Source organism: Mytilus galloprovincialis, unplaced genomic scaffold (assembly GCF_965363235.1).
Source record: "Mytilus galloprovincialis unplaced genomic scaffold, xbMytGall1.hap1.1 HAP1_SCAFFOLD_274, whole genome shotgun sequence".
Lineage (NCBI taxonomy): Eukaryota > Metazoa > Mollusca > Bivalvia > Mytilida > Mytilidae > Mytilus > Mytilus galloprovincialis.
Genome location: NW_027468189.1, coordinates 1 through 13,358, shown reverse-complemented (window position 1 = coordinate 13,358; position 13,358 = coordinate 1). Strand labels below are relative to the sequence as shown.

Sequence of the window (13,358 nt, the reverse complement as noted above, 5' to 3'; positions counted from 1 at the left end):
ATATTCACCTGAGAAAGTGTTATTCACCGCGCTAAACGTCACGCGCTTTTACATGCAACGTTATGGTAAAATGTTTCATGTAAAATTTGTTTTGGTATATGTTTGTCAACAAATACATTTTCTTTCCTCGGAATATGGAATAAAATAATAACTGTCTTTTGTTTTGGTAAATATGGGGTTTAATTGACTTTTGAAAAACTGATATTCACTTCGGCCGTCGGCCTCAGTGAATATCAGTTTTTCAAAAGTCAATAAAACCGCATATTTACCTCCTCAAAAGACAGTAATTGTATAATACTATATAGACAACGTCAAAAAGTAGAATCTATACTTCAAGACCATCGTGTTTTTATTTGTGAAGTTGATACGGAATATTTATCAACAAGGTCTTGATACCTTCAAATTAACTTTTTTCAGAAAAAGAACGAAACTTTCTTTGACATCCCCCTGGTTTATCAACTTTCTGCTCAGACACTGGTTACGTTTTACAAAGTCTGAGTAGGAGCTGCAAGTTCTTGAATACCGAATAATTTGAGAAATGTGTATCATATATGCATGTGAATTTGGTATATTGCTACTAAGGTGAGGGAATTTGATTATTCCCATATTAAAATCGTCTGTTTTGTCGTTTTCTCCAAACTACGTTTTTTATAGATACTACGGTTTTTGTTTTCAAACATATTTAATAAAGCAAATGGTTGTATTTGTAGATGCACCAAGATTTGATCCATGACAATGTATGAGACATTTGTTTAAATTGCTAAAATTATTACATAAAATTGCGTTTATAAATTTTACATAATGCAAAATGCGCATTACATTTTGATTGTTCAGTACACACTGTAAATTTAAAGTTAGACAGTAAATGTAATTACTAAAACATGTAACTTGTATAAATTAAAGTCAATTACAACATGTACAAATGAATTTATAGCACTCTCAATAATTACTACTACCTGATTATTGTGTTATTTGCGTTTTATTTTATTTTGGGTTTTTTAAGTCAATGTATACTAGTAGTACATTTCTATTTCAGATTAACACCATGAACCAAGTGTTGCTATTATCATTCTGCTCGTTTGCCTTTCGAGTAAGACTTTCTTAGCATTTAGGGTAAGACTTTCTTAGCATTTCGGGTTAGACTTTCTTAGCCTTTCGGGTAAGTTTTTCTTTGCCTTTCGGGTAAGACTTTCTTTGCCTTTCGTGTTAGTTTTTCTTTGCTTGTCGGGTTAGACTTTCTTAGCCTTTTGTGCAAGACTTTCTTTGCCTTGCGGGTAAGGCTTTCTTAGCATTTCGGGTAAGATGTCCTTTGCCTTTCGTGTTAGACTTTCTTAGCCTTTCGGGTTAGAATTTCTTAGCCTTACGGATAAAACTTTTTTGCCTTTCGGTTGAGCCTTTCTTTGCCTTTTCAGTGAGACTTTTTTCGTCTTTTGGGCAAGGTGTTTGACGTGTTGGGTAATCCTGTATATGTCTTTTATTTCTAAATGATCATTTGATTTTGATGTCAAACATTTGGAAGTCTCTTTTTCTTCTTTACTTACTACTTGTGATGCACAATATCTAGAAACGCTTACTCTATCGGTGCACTCAGTCTCGATCTTATTTGAGTAAAGTTTGAGAACTGAATGTTTTTTACACTTATAATATTCACTAAATATAAAGAGAAATATAAAGCATTGGACTACATTCCTTTAAACAGCTTGAACACTTTTGGCATCCGCTATCATATTTGACAGATATCGGTTATTTTAAAATTTACTCCTAATTCGTTCTTCATAGTGATAAAAAAGTTTTATATTTATGTTTTGTTTCTAAAATAATAATGTGTATTTCTGAATAATAGTAGATTTTCTAAATTTTTTTTCTTTCTGGCATGAACATAAACGAAACCGAAGGGATCACAGAATGAAATGTAGATGGGGAGGATGTCAGTTCAATAAAATTTGTCACCTCTGTTGTGACCACGTAAGGCAGGGCTGCAATGGTGGAAAGTGTAGGGGATTTCTATGTGTATGTAATTGTCCTGATGGGTAAGTTTTGATTCAATATCTTAAAACTTTAAGTTTAAAATTATAAGTCAAAGTAGTCGTATACGTCAGTAAGACAGCAACTAAACGACACAAATAACCAATGGACATATAGAGGCCTTCATACAGTGTGTATCAAATAGCTGATGCATATACCACAAAATGTTAAGCTTTGATTCGTCCAAATTTTGGAAATTGTGAATAATATAGAAAGTAAAATAACCTAATTGATATTTTAATGAAACAAAATAAACGGTTAAGATAAATAGGACAACAACTGTATACGTTCCTGAACTTGACATACCTTCAATCTGATTTATATTCACATCCTGTTTAAGCTTTGCTTTATAAAATTTGACAATCATCCATTTTAATTTGTGTTCTAATAATAATCAGCAAATTAAATTTCACCCTTCAAAATTTTCCTCGGAGTTCAGTACTTTTGTGATTTTACTTTTTATCTGACAAAGCCAGAGGATCCCGAAAGTTATTTTAAATGGAGAGTAGGATAGACCATTTTCAGATCATTGTAAGCTTCTGTATTTTGATCAAATTGACATACTTTAACATTGAAGTAGCATCGTTTGGGATACTACTTCTGATCATTTGTATAAAATGAATATACAATTTATATTGACAGAATATACAAAGTTTGTATTGACAGAATATACAATTTGTATTGACAGAATATACAATTTGTTTTGACAGAATATACAATTTGTATACAATTTGTATTGACAGAATACACAATTTGTATTAAAAGAATATAATTATTTTTAATTATTTATCAGTGTGGTACTATATGGATAATTGTTAATGATCATGATGATTGATATTTTCTTTTTATTTGAATAAAACAGACAGACCAAGATATTCAAAACATAGGATTCAATGTAAGCGCTCTATTTGTAAATTGATTTCTGTTATCTATAAAGATTTCATTAGTTGGTAAATCGTTGTTGATCCTTCTTTTTTTATAGTGCAAATCAAAAAGATTTGGACTAAAGAACTTTTCCCTTTTATTCAGTTCTGTCAGAAATTATGTATAAAGTGTATGTAATTTTTATAATATAATATTATCTGTATAATGTTGTATTTATTTCATGTACAAATACCATTTTTGAATCATATAAGATTGGTAACAGTGACCATGTAGTTTGTCAGATTTGATTTAAATGGTACATTGTGTTCGAAGTAGGTGTGCTGTGGCTAGCCCACATTTCTTCTCCTCCTCCAAAACAAATCGGCATAATTACTTTAACGGATTTATATACACCAAGACTTAATGAAAGTATAGAGCCATCGACTCACTTTTCAATCAACTGAAATGCGAGTTAGCTGTACATGTAGATCATATTGTAGAATGTAGAAACATTGGCTGTAGCTCAAACACATTGTCAACATTATACATGTATGAACAGGTATCATAGAAATAAAGGGTGCATTACCTACATTGCAAATTGGTCCTGTATAAAAAAACACAATTAAGAAAACTTTTTTCAGTTCATATATGCTTGAGACTTAAACAGAGTTATATGTTAGTTTTTTTTTATTATAAAAATGGGCTAATTACATGCAAAAATAATTTCGTACAGTTGATACAGATTTTATTGTATTAAAGTCAAGCTTCTTATTTCTCTTTCCGTTGTCGTAACATGATTGGCAGTGATCGTTTCGATGGTGGATTTCTCTTCCTTAACATTTGTTGTCTGGCGTATTCCAAAAAGTAAGGTTTATATGTTAAAAATAACTGCATATCATCTAGATCTTCTGGATTTACCTCAGCAATATCTGTTAACTGGAAGTACAAAACAATTATATTAATTACGATCTTACATGTATAAATAATATAGTATATCGATGTTCAATTTATGTCCCAGAAATAAAACAAATATGTGCAAATAAAGTTTACAATTCAAAAGATATCTTTTTTTTAAATACACATGAGTTCACCCTAGGATTATGATAGGGTTCGAGGTTCCCACTTTAATATATTCCTTGTATTGTTTTTATTGTTGTTCGTCTCTTCGTCGTTTTTTTTTCAATATTACGACTCTCTGTTTTAATATTTGTTGCTATCAATGATTGGAAATGTTCATTTATTGAATAAAGTATTAAACTTTGTATATGTTTTTCTATCTCGACTGTCCTTTAGATACAGTATGGGTTTTACTCATTGTCGGAAGCTGCACATTTACTCATAGTGCTTAAATTCGCTTCATTTGGACTGTTTATGATAGTTTCCTAATTGAAAATAATACCAATTATCGCTATTTTGTGCATTTTTCCTTTGATCTTTTTTTGTGGTAATCTTTCATATCATGCTACTCGCTTGAGATGGAAAATTATCGCTAGAAACTAAGGAGACACGTGGCGTTGCTAATGAAATTGACATGAAATTGACAACGTCGTCATAGGTAAAATAGCGATAAACAGATTATCATTGGTCATTTTAACTCGATTGCATTTCTCGCTTTCGCCGTACCGGCTCCAGCGAGAAAATCAAACTCTTTGAAATGATCAACGATAATCTATAAATCTCATTTTTCATGATATATATAAATGATATACATGTACTTATATAATACATACCTCGTCCTCTCGTCTTGTCGGGTGTTCTGGGCTTTCAAAAAACCAGCCATGTATACAGGAAATGTGAAGAGAAAGGACTGCCAATGAGATCAGTATCGTTGTATATTTCATTGTCTGAATAAATAAAGGCAACAATAAATTATAAACAAAAAATGTATTATGTGATCCGTCTACACAATCTACTAAAAGTTAAAACATGAAAAAAACTTTTGGATTTTAATGTATAAATTAATTCAAAAACAACAACAAAAACTTTGTCTGTATTACTGTATATACAAATACTAGCCTTACATTAAAAAATGGTACATTTTGAGCTGCTAACATTAGATAACAAAAGTAAAGCTAAAATTATTTGTTAGATATTGATTCTAGGATGAATATCATGTTTATTTTAGTCATGGATTGTAAAAAATATCCTGTACAAAGTCAGAAATATGACAGTTGTTATCTCATCGTCTGATGTGTTTGCAATTTTGATTTTGCCATTATGGACTTTCAGTTTTTGAATGTTTCTCTGAGTTTGGTATTTTTTGTTATTAGCTTTTTCTAATCATTATAATGATAAAAGTTATTAACATTTTTTAGTTTTCTCCGTGAAACCGTGTTACTTCCGGTTTATTTAAGAAAAATCTGCTGTTACATATATAGGTCTACTACCCTGTTGATATCTTCAGTTAAGCAGTCACTAGCATGAAATATATTGTACTTGTTTGGCTTTATAAATATTTTGATGTGAGCGTCACTGATGAGTCTTATGTAGACGAAACGCGCGTCTGGCGTACTAAATTATAATCCTGGTACCTTTGATAACTATATATTATATGTTTTGATTGGGTCTATTTCATGAATATAAGATAAGATAAGATAAATTTCATTTCCAAGAAGGGGGCCCATTATTGGCATACTCAGTACAGTGTTTATTAATAAAAAAAAAATAGACTATAGGTATTTTTATCCTTGTGGTTTTGATCCTTCCAAACATTTAATTTGTTCTTTTCGATTTTTTTTGTGTAGAGCCAAAATGTTAAAACTATATTGAAAAAAACGTGTATCTAGTTATTAAAAGCAAAAGTCTTTACGACAGCTCTTAAATATCCTTTGCTATCAAGAGAACCAAACAACTTGAATTGGTAATTCAATTTGCTGCACTACCTGAATGTAGAATTCGTTGAAATTTCCTGCACCGTTTGTTATTTACATTTTTCAAATCTTGTACTGTGGAATAGCACAGCGATATAGGAGCCCGTACGACAAAATCAGTTCAGACAAACTTGTGAAATGTTAAAATAATGTTAAAATAAAATTTGTCATATATTATAAAAATATTAAAATTAAAGATTCTTCAAAGACAGCAATATCATTAGTGAAGACACTATATATGAGGAGACACTATCAAGCTTACTTTCGTCAAGAGTAAAGCTGTCTTAAGACCATAAAACCACGACGAACAGATTATCGAGTTTTCTGGAAAAATACAAAGTAAATTATAAGCCTCTCGACAAACTCTGAATCTTTTTTATTCGTTCGCTGCTCTCACATATCAATATCAATCAGTACCACTATATTAACGTGCAGAAAAAAAAGGTAACAGTAGTATACCGCTGCGCAGAAAACCAGTCAATCTCTTTATATAAAAAGTAAAATCACAAAAATACTGAACTCAGAGGAAAATCAATTCGGAAAGTCCATAATCACATGGCAAAATCAAATAAAAAAACGCATCAAAAACGAATGGACAAGAACTGTCATATTCCTGACTTGGTACAGGCATTTTCAAATGTAGAAAATGGTGGATTGAACCTGGTTTTATAGCTAGCTAAACCTCTCACTTGTATGACAGTCGCATCAAATTAGCAACCGGTGTGTATTGATAGAGGAAGCCAGAGTACCAGGCTGAGTAAATGTACGTTTCAAAGCAACTGAGAATTGAACGTACAATAAGGAGCCATGGATAATCACCATCAGGAAATCAGGAAATGGAAAAGGGCAAACGGAAAGGGAAAGGCATTATCTTTAGCAAACGTTTTAATAGATAATATGCTATCGTGAAGATTGGATATTATGTATGATATCTTATAACAAAGAATCTAAAGACAATAACAATAATGGTTACATTTACATTTTACAGAAATTTATTTTGATGGCTTACGGAGTTTAAAAAGAAATTTTCCAATTATTGAAAACCTAGCATTTTATTGTATGATTAATCGTTAAATATGTGGTTTTTTATACATTAGTCGTCCTTGGATGTCACCTTCCGCATATATACATATAAATGAATAAATTCGTTCAGCCAATCGTTCTTATACATCATTAAATTTTTAAACGATCGTACGACGTCAGAAAAAAATCATCAGCATTGAACTACAATAGATTATTGCTATTATTGTATTCTCATGATTGAATAACAAATCAGGAATTGCACATTTTGTTACTACCCAGTAGGAATTGATAAAAAAAAAGATTAGCTGATTAAAATCTCCAACTTTACGTTGATGTTAATAAGTCTGCTGATGAAATCATGACGACCTTTTAAAAACATCACGTAGTGTTTGTTTTATTGCCTTTTTTCTTTTTTCTTTTTTTTTTTTTTTTTTGCATCTTCAAACTATCATGATCCAAAAGGTGAATAGTTCGATTCTTTTTTTATATATTAAAAGGATGCTACAAGTTCCTTAATTTTGCAGAGTTTCGCAAAATTCAAATTAACTGTATTTCCATTTCAAAATTCGTTTTAGGAACACAAGAGACAATGTAATATATGACAAGAATCGTTTAAACTGTATTAGGGTTTGTATCAATTAAATATATATATCTAGTACATTTAGTATGTGAAAGGCGCTTCGTTATTTGTATTGTTTGGTTTCGTTAAACGATGAAAGCAAAAAGTACCAGAATAAGAAATAAAAGTAATCAAAACTAAATTGCCAAAGTTGTAATCAAAAACTATATATCTTAGAAAATGAAGGCAATAGCAGAATACCGTTGTTCAAAAGATATTTATTGATTTAAATGAAACCAATTAGGGACACAAACCAAAATCGAATGAAACACGTCAATTATAACAGTAAAACAACGGAACACCAGAAATACTGAACTGCTACAAAAAACAAACGCCAACTTTCATAGAAACGGACTATTTGATAACCACTGCTCTATATGTGACTTGGTACAGATATATAAAGGTAACAGTAGTATACCGCTGTTCAAAAGTCATAGATCGATTGGGAAAACACAAAACCGAGTTACAAACTAATACCGAGGGAAACACATCAACTATAAGAGGAAAACAACGAAACAAAAGAACTATATAGTGCACCAAAATATAAACGACAAGGTAACATGCAAAGAAACGAACTATAAGATAACAACTGGCATATTCCTGACTTGGTACAGGACATTTTAAGAAAATAAGATGGTTTGAACCTAGTTTTACGGCTAATCAAACCTCCCACTCATATGACAATGTTAAAATTACCGCTAAAATGACAACATTGATTGACCGGAATACAGTACAAATAAATGCAAGACACACAGGGCAGAAAATACATAAATAAAGAACATAATGTGCATTTTAACATTTAAACCGCAGAATAACAACAAACAGATAAAATAGTTTACGACAGTACAATAGAATTATGAACTGTGGTTCATAAAATGTGCCATTCACAAAAAGTGACGTCACAGATATTTTTTTTAAAATTCAATATATTATGGGCATTAAAAGTTTGTAAAGGTGTTATTTGATATATTTTCTAACCATTACAAAAATATTAATATAGAATTGTAATACATATGTTATAATGGTGTAATTATGAAAAATGGAGAGCATCATGTCTAAACGAAAACATCTATGAGACAAACAACGGTCTACAAAACAATACAGAATAAAATTCAGAATGGAAATGGGGAATGTGCCAAAGAGACAACAACCCGACCATTGAAAAAAAAACAACAGCAGAAGGTCACCAACAGGTCTTCAATGTAGCGAAAAATTCCCGCACCCGGAGGCGTCCTTCAGCTGGCCCCTAATTAACATTAATCCTGCCAAAAAGCGAGAGTTAACATAGCTAATCCGAAATTATTCACACTATTTTTATAAAAGTGCATCAAACCGATAAGTCTACAATATAATGATGATTTAAAGCTCATCTTAAAAATAGAAGAATCAACGTAAGAATAGCTATTGACATACGCGTAAGCGAATTCAACAAAATATGAATTATCTGAAGTCCTAAACTCCAAATAATATAAGAATAAGCTTATCGAACCATCTAAAGACTAATTAAGTAAAAACTAACTGAAGATCACCAGCAAGGTAACAAAAATCAACAATACGAAAAAACTAGATACTTTCGGAGCTTGATGAACATAAAGGGTTTAAAAAAAGTAACCAAAAGTTAATCTAAGGTGAAATTTTGGACTGGAGGGAGTAGATGGAACCTTAGTTTTATACAAGTGAGAGGTTTAGCGAGCTAAACACCAAGTTTAATCTTCATTTTCTACAAAAAAATATTTATGTACTGAGTTAGATATATGACAGTTGTTTAAAACAAACTCTTATATTGCAACGTAAACATTTTACCTTAATAATTTATATTAAGTGTAAGATATTAAGAACTCTACGAAAGCTTATAAGCGCCACACAACTTTTTTTTTAAAATATTTCTATCTATGTATAACGCAAAGGTTTGCGTTGTTTCGCAAAAGTTTGCGTTATATTGCAAACATAGGGAGAAATATATAACTCAAACTTTTGCAAACCTTTGCGTTAAAACGCAAACTTAGGAAGAAAATTTTTTAAAAAGTTGTGTGTTGCTATTAAATACGCTTCCGTAAAATCATCTTTATCAGTACTAGAAGGGCAGTTAATTGACTCTTTTTTGTCAATGAATCACTCGACAGTATTTAGAAACAGTGTTATGTACGCAATACATTTATCACCCTTTTGACCTGGTAGAAATGAATGTGTAATTAAATAATACAGTCGTGTTTTTAATTAGTTTTGTAATTCATCCTGAAGGAACTGGTAACACAACTATCTCAATAACTACTAATCAAATTTGCTCCCTAAAATGTAAAGCAAGTTCTCCGTAATTACTATGATAATATATACGTTAACAGGCAAACGATCTGGTAAAAGGTATATGGATATACAATATAAAAAAAAGAAATACGCCTTTTTGGGGTTAAAATAACAAACAAAACGACAAACAGATTATAACTTATAAGTTGTATGTGTAACGATAGATTTATCATATATACCAGGATTAAAATTCATTAGCATTTCGCCTACAAAAGACCATTCAGTGGCGTTCTAATAGAAAAAAGTTAAAATATAAAAAACTGTTCGAACTACAAGAGCATTGATGACCCAAATTTCCTAAAAGTTTTGCCAAATAAAGCCACAGATATAGCAACATGGACATATTCGTTACGTTCCAAACTGAATTTGTTTTAGGACTGGCTGTATGATACACAGGAAAACCAAAATACGTGCATGTGCAAAACTAGACAATATTAATTCACACCAATAGTATAAAAAATACCCCACAAAAACCTATAGAAGATCATGAAAGGGTTGTGAAATCCTGCTACAAGCGTGACAACCGTCGTGTTGTACATGGCCATTGCAACTTTTTTGATGAATCTCATTCGGGGAAATCGGAGATAAAAGAAAGGATTCAGGCATTAAAAATTCGAAGAAAAACATAGCTTTCTGTGACACAGAAACCCGATCGATAGAAAGAAATCATAAGGTGTCCATAAAGAAGTAAGTAACAAATATATATATTACAATATACTCAAACATATATTTTATGTACCAGTGCAGTAAATCCCACAATTAATTCCAGTGTTTAACCATTTTTGAAAAAAAGTAGTCTAGACTGATAAGATGGAAGAAGTAATCGAATTAGAATTGTTACAGACACAAAATCATTTCTTATATTAATTTCAAGGGCTGAGCTGTCATCAAACAGATACAAAGCTGCTGATTATTGTTTGCTTTTTTCCTTAAGGTTTGGTCAGCTTCTTAAGAAGACGAAGACGATTTGGACTTTCAATAACCTTAGCTTTTTAACCTTTCTAACTAACCTAATCCACGTGTCAGTGAGTGCTCATGTATCCCATTGAAACTGATATCTATGATATTGCCTAAAGTAGAATTTGTGCTTCAGATCTTTCTTGATTTTTTATCACGATAGTGACACAGATAAACGGAATCCCACTACAATCAGTGACAAAACAATGTTGATTTCCTCTTTCCTATAGTCACCTTTCCATATCCTATCTCATTATATATTTCAGTAATCACAGTATGTTACGCTCGCACAATTTTATACTATAAAGGCTTAAACAGGGGGTTTGCTCCTTTCTCAAGAACTTCTCAAGCAGACTTAGCTTGCTGTTCGGTGTGAGCCAAGGCTTTTTGGTGAAGGTCGTACCTTGACCTATAATTGTTTACTTATATAAATTGTGAATTGGATAGAGAGTTATCCCATTTGCACTCATACAACATCTTCCTATATCTATTTAAAAAAAGATGACTGCAATCGACACTAAATACGTTGAACGGTTACCATCACGAATTGGTTGACGGAAACGATGTGGTAATGTCTCAACTCAATAGTGACATATGTTCACGGTCTTTGATCTTAAGATGTCAGTATATATATAGTCGTCTTACCTGTAATTTTAACGATTGTGAATTTCTGTTTGTGTATGGATTCACACGGTTGTTAATGTCTGCATAGCAGGAAAAGTTAATCCTGTTCTAACTTCAAAGAAATACTAATATTCACGACTTTAAAAACCCCGTTTATTCACTCTCATATATGTTTAAAATATAAATTGTTTACCTTTTTCCACTGACATGCAATGCAGTAAGGTATACAAAACAATGTGATCTTAAACTAATACTTACAGCTTTAGAGATGTGCACTACTCTGTTTCAAACTTCGAGATAGAGGCTTGCTCCAGTTCCCCTTTTATTTAATATTTGGAATGTACGTAGGTTAAATCAACCATTTATGGCAACTTAATATGTCCGCACCTGACTTATTAAAGGTAACTTCTGCTCAGGGAATAATTTTATGATTTTGATCATGATGTATGGAGATCTAGTGATTTCCCAGAAGTCAGGGTGTTGATTATTTTTCTTCTAAAAACTCGATATATTTGTATATCTGATAGAAATCCTCAATAATTTCATTTATAATAAAAGGAACGAAAATAAAAAGTATGTCTAATTGAAAAATTGGAGTTTTATTACTTTCTAAGAATAATGAAATTTTAAGGAATGTTATATACCAGTATAATACTCGATATATCATTACTTGCTAATATATATAACTGTTAGCAAGAACTAATTTGTAAAATATTCGATTTTTAAAAAATAGTTAGCATTGGTTATGAATAATTAGAAGTATTAAAATGTCTTAATAAGGAAGAAATATGATTTTGATTAGTTTGATCTAAAGTGATGTTTTATACTTTTTCACACTTAACTGTTTAATGTAGGTGTGCCATTAAAAAAAGTAAAAATGTAATATTGTTTATAAGGAATTTGGCCACACATTTTTATAACACGATTTGGACTCTTTTAGTTATTATTGATAAAGATAAGACATCATTTTCCATGAACAATAACATTTTAACAGAGGATTTGAAATTATAGTTTCAATTGTCTAGTTATTACCATAAGCGATCTCATTTAAACAGCAACACAGTTTTCATTTTCATATAAATAGACATACGGTAAGTGTTTATATAAAGAGAATAAGTTACAGTTATAGAGGAGGTTAGGACGTTGCTAACGTAAAATGTTATTTTTCAAAACGTCAATCTATCGAAAAAATTGTTAATCTTACTAAGGGAAATTATGCATTTTCGAGTGATTTTACTTTATAGCTTCAAAACAAACATGGGTTCCGCTTTTTTAGAATGACATTTGACCTGATACTGTTTGGAGATTTTTTATTCCAATTTAAGTTATTTAAGAAATTGAAATTTAGGTTAATGTAAAACATTTCGACACCATTCTATCTCTTAATTTGGCACGCGAAGGTATAATTTTAAAGCATATTTCGATTCACCAGGTGAAAATAGCTTGTATGCAAATTTTCGTAAAAACTTATTATGGGATCGAATCTGTATCGTATGCCCTTAATTAACAAAGTATAACAGACGTGTGATTATAGAATACCTAAAAATAATTTCAAAAAGCCAAATGTACTGTTACGAAATTAAATGTACAGATAGAATCCATTTCATAGTGATCAAAATATGCGAAGTCAACCAACTCATGTAGGTCATTATTTACTTAATAAAAGACTACGTATATCATTAACACAAATTACCCTTCCTGAGCATCTTACATCACCCCTTTATATATTGTTGGGTTCATATTAATAACGTTATGATCTCTGTGTAACGTTTTGTAGGCTATTTTTTGTCTTCCGATCATCATGTAAAGTACTTTTGGACTTTTGGTAAACTCAAGGGGATGTGATCCAGTTTCACGGGAGTTAACTCTTAGTACGATGGTAAGTCATACTCCCCTACAGGTTCAAAAATCCTCAAAAATGTTGCTTTCGGAGTCAAATCATGCGAAAAATTTTCCGTAATAAAAACCTGCTCGAATGAAAATTAAAATAAACGATATCCGAATTACACAACAAGTCAAAGGGCAAGTTTTAACCTGTCTTTCGATTTTTAAATTTTTGAATTATTAAGAAA

At 31.0% G+C, this 13,358-nt stretch overlaps 1 long non-coding RNA gene across 1 annotated transcript; it reads right to left on the bottom strand.

Annotated features, from left to right (window-relative positions):
- Positions 1 to 3,578: 3,578 nt before the first annotated feature.
- Positions 3,579 to 11,700, bottom strand: LOC143061273 (uncharacterized). Its single transcript, XR_012974385.1, has 3 exons — positions 11,545 to 11,700; positions 4,620 to 4,733; positions 3,579 to 3,825 (listed from the first exon to the last, which is right to left on the bottom strand). It is a non-coding gene; the product is annotated as an uncharacterized LOC143061273 (long non-coding RNA).
- Between the last annotated feature and the right edge of the window lie 1,658 nt (positions 11,701 to 13,358).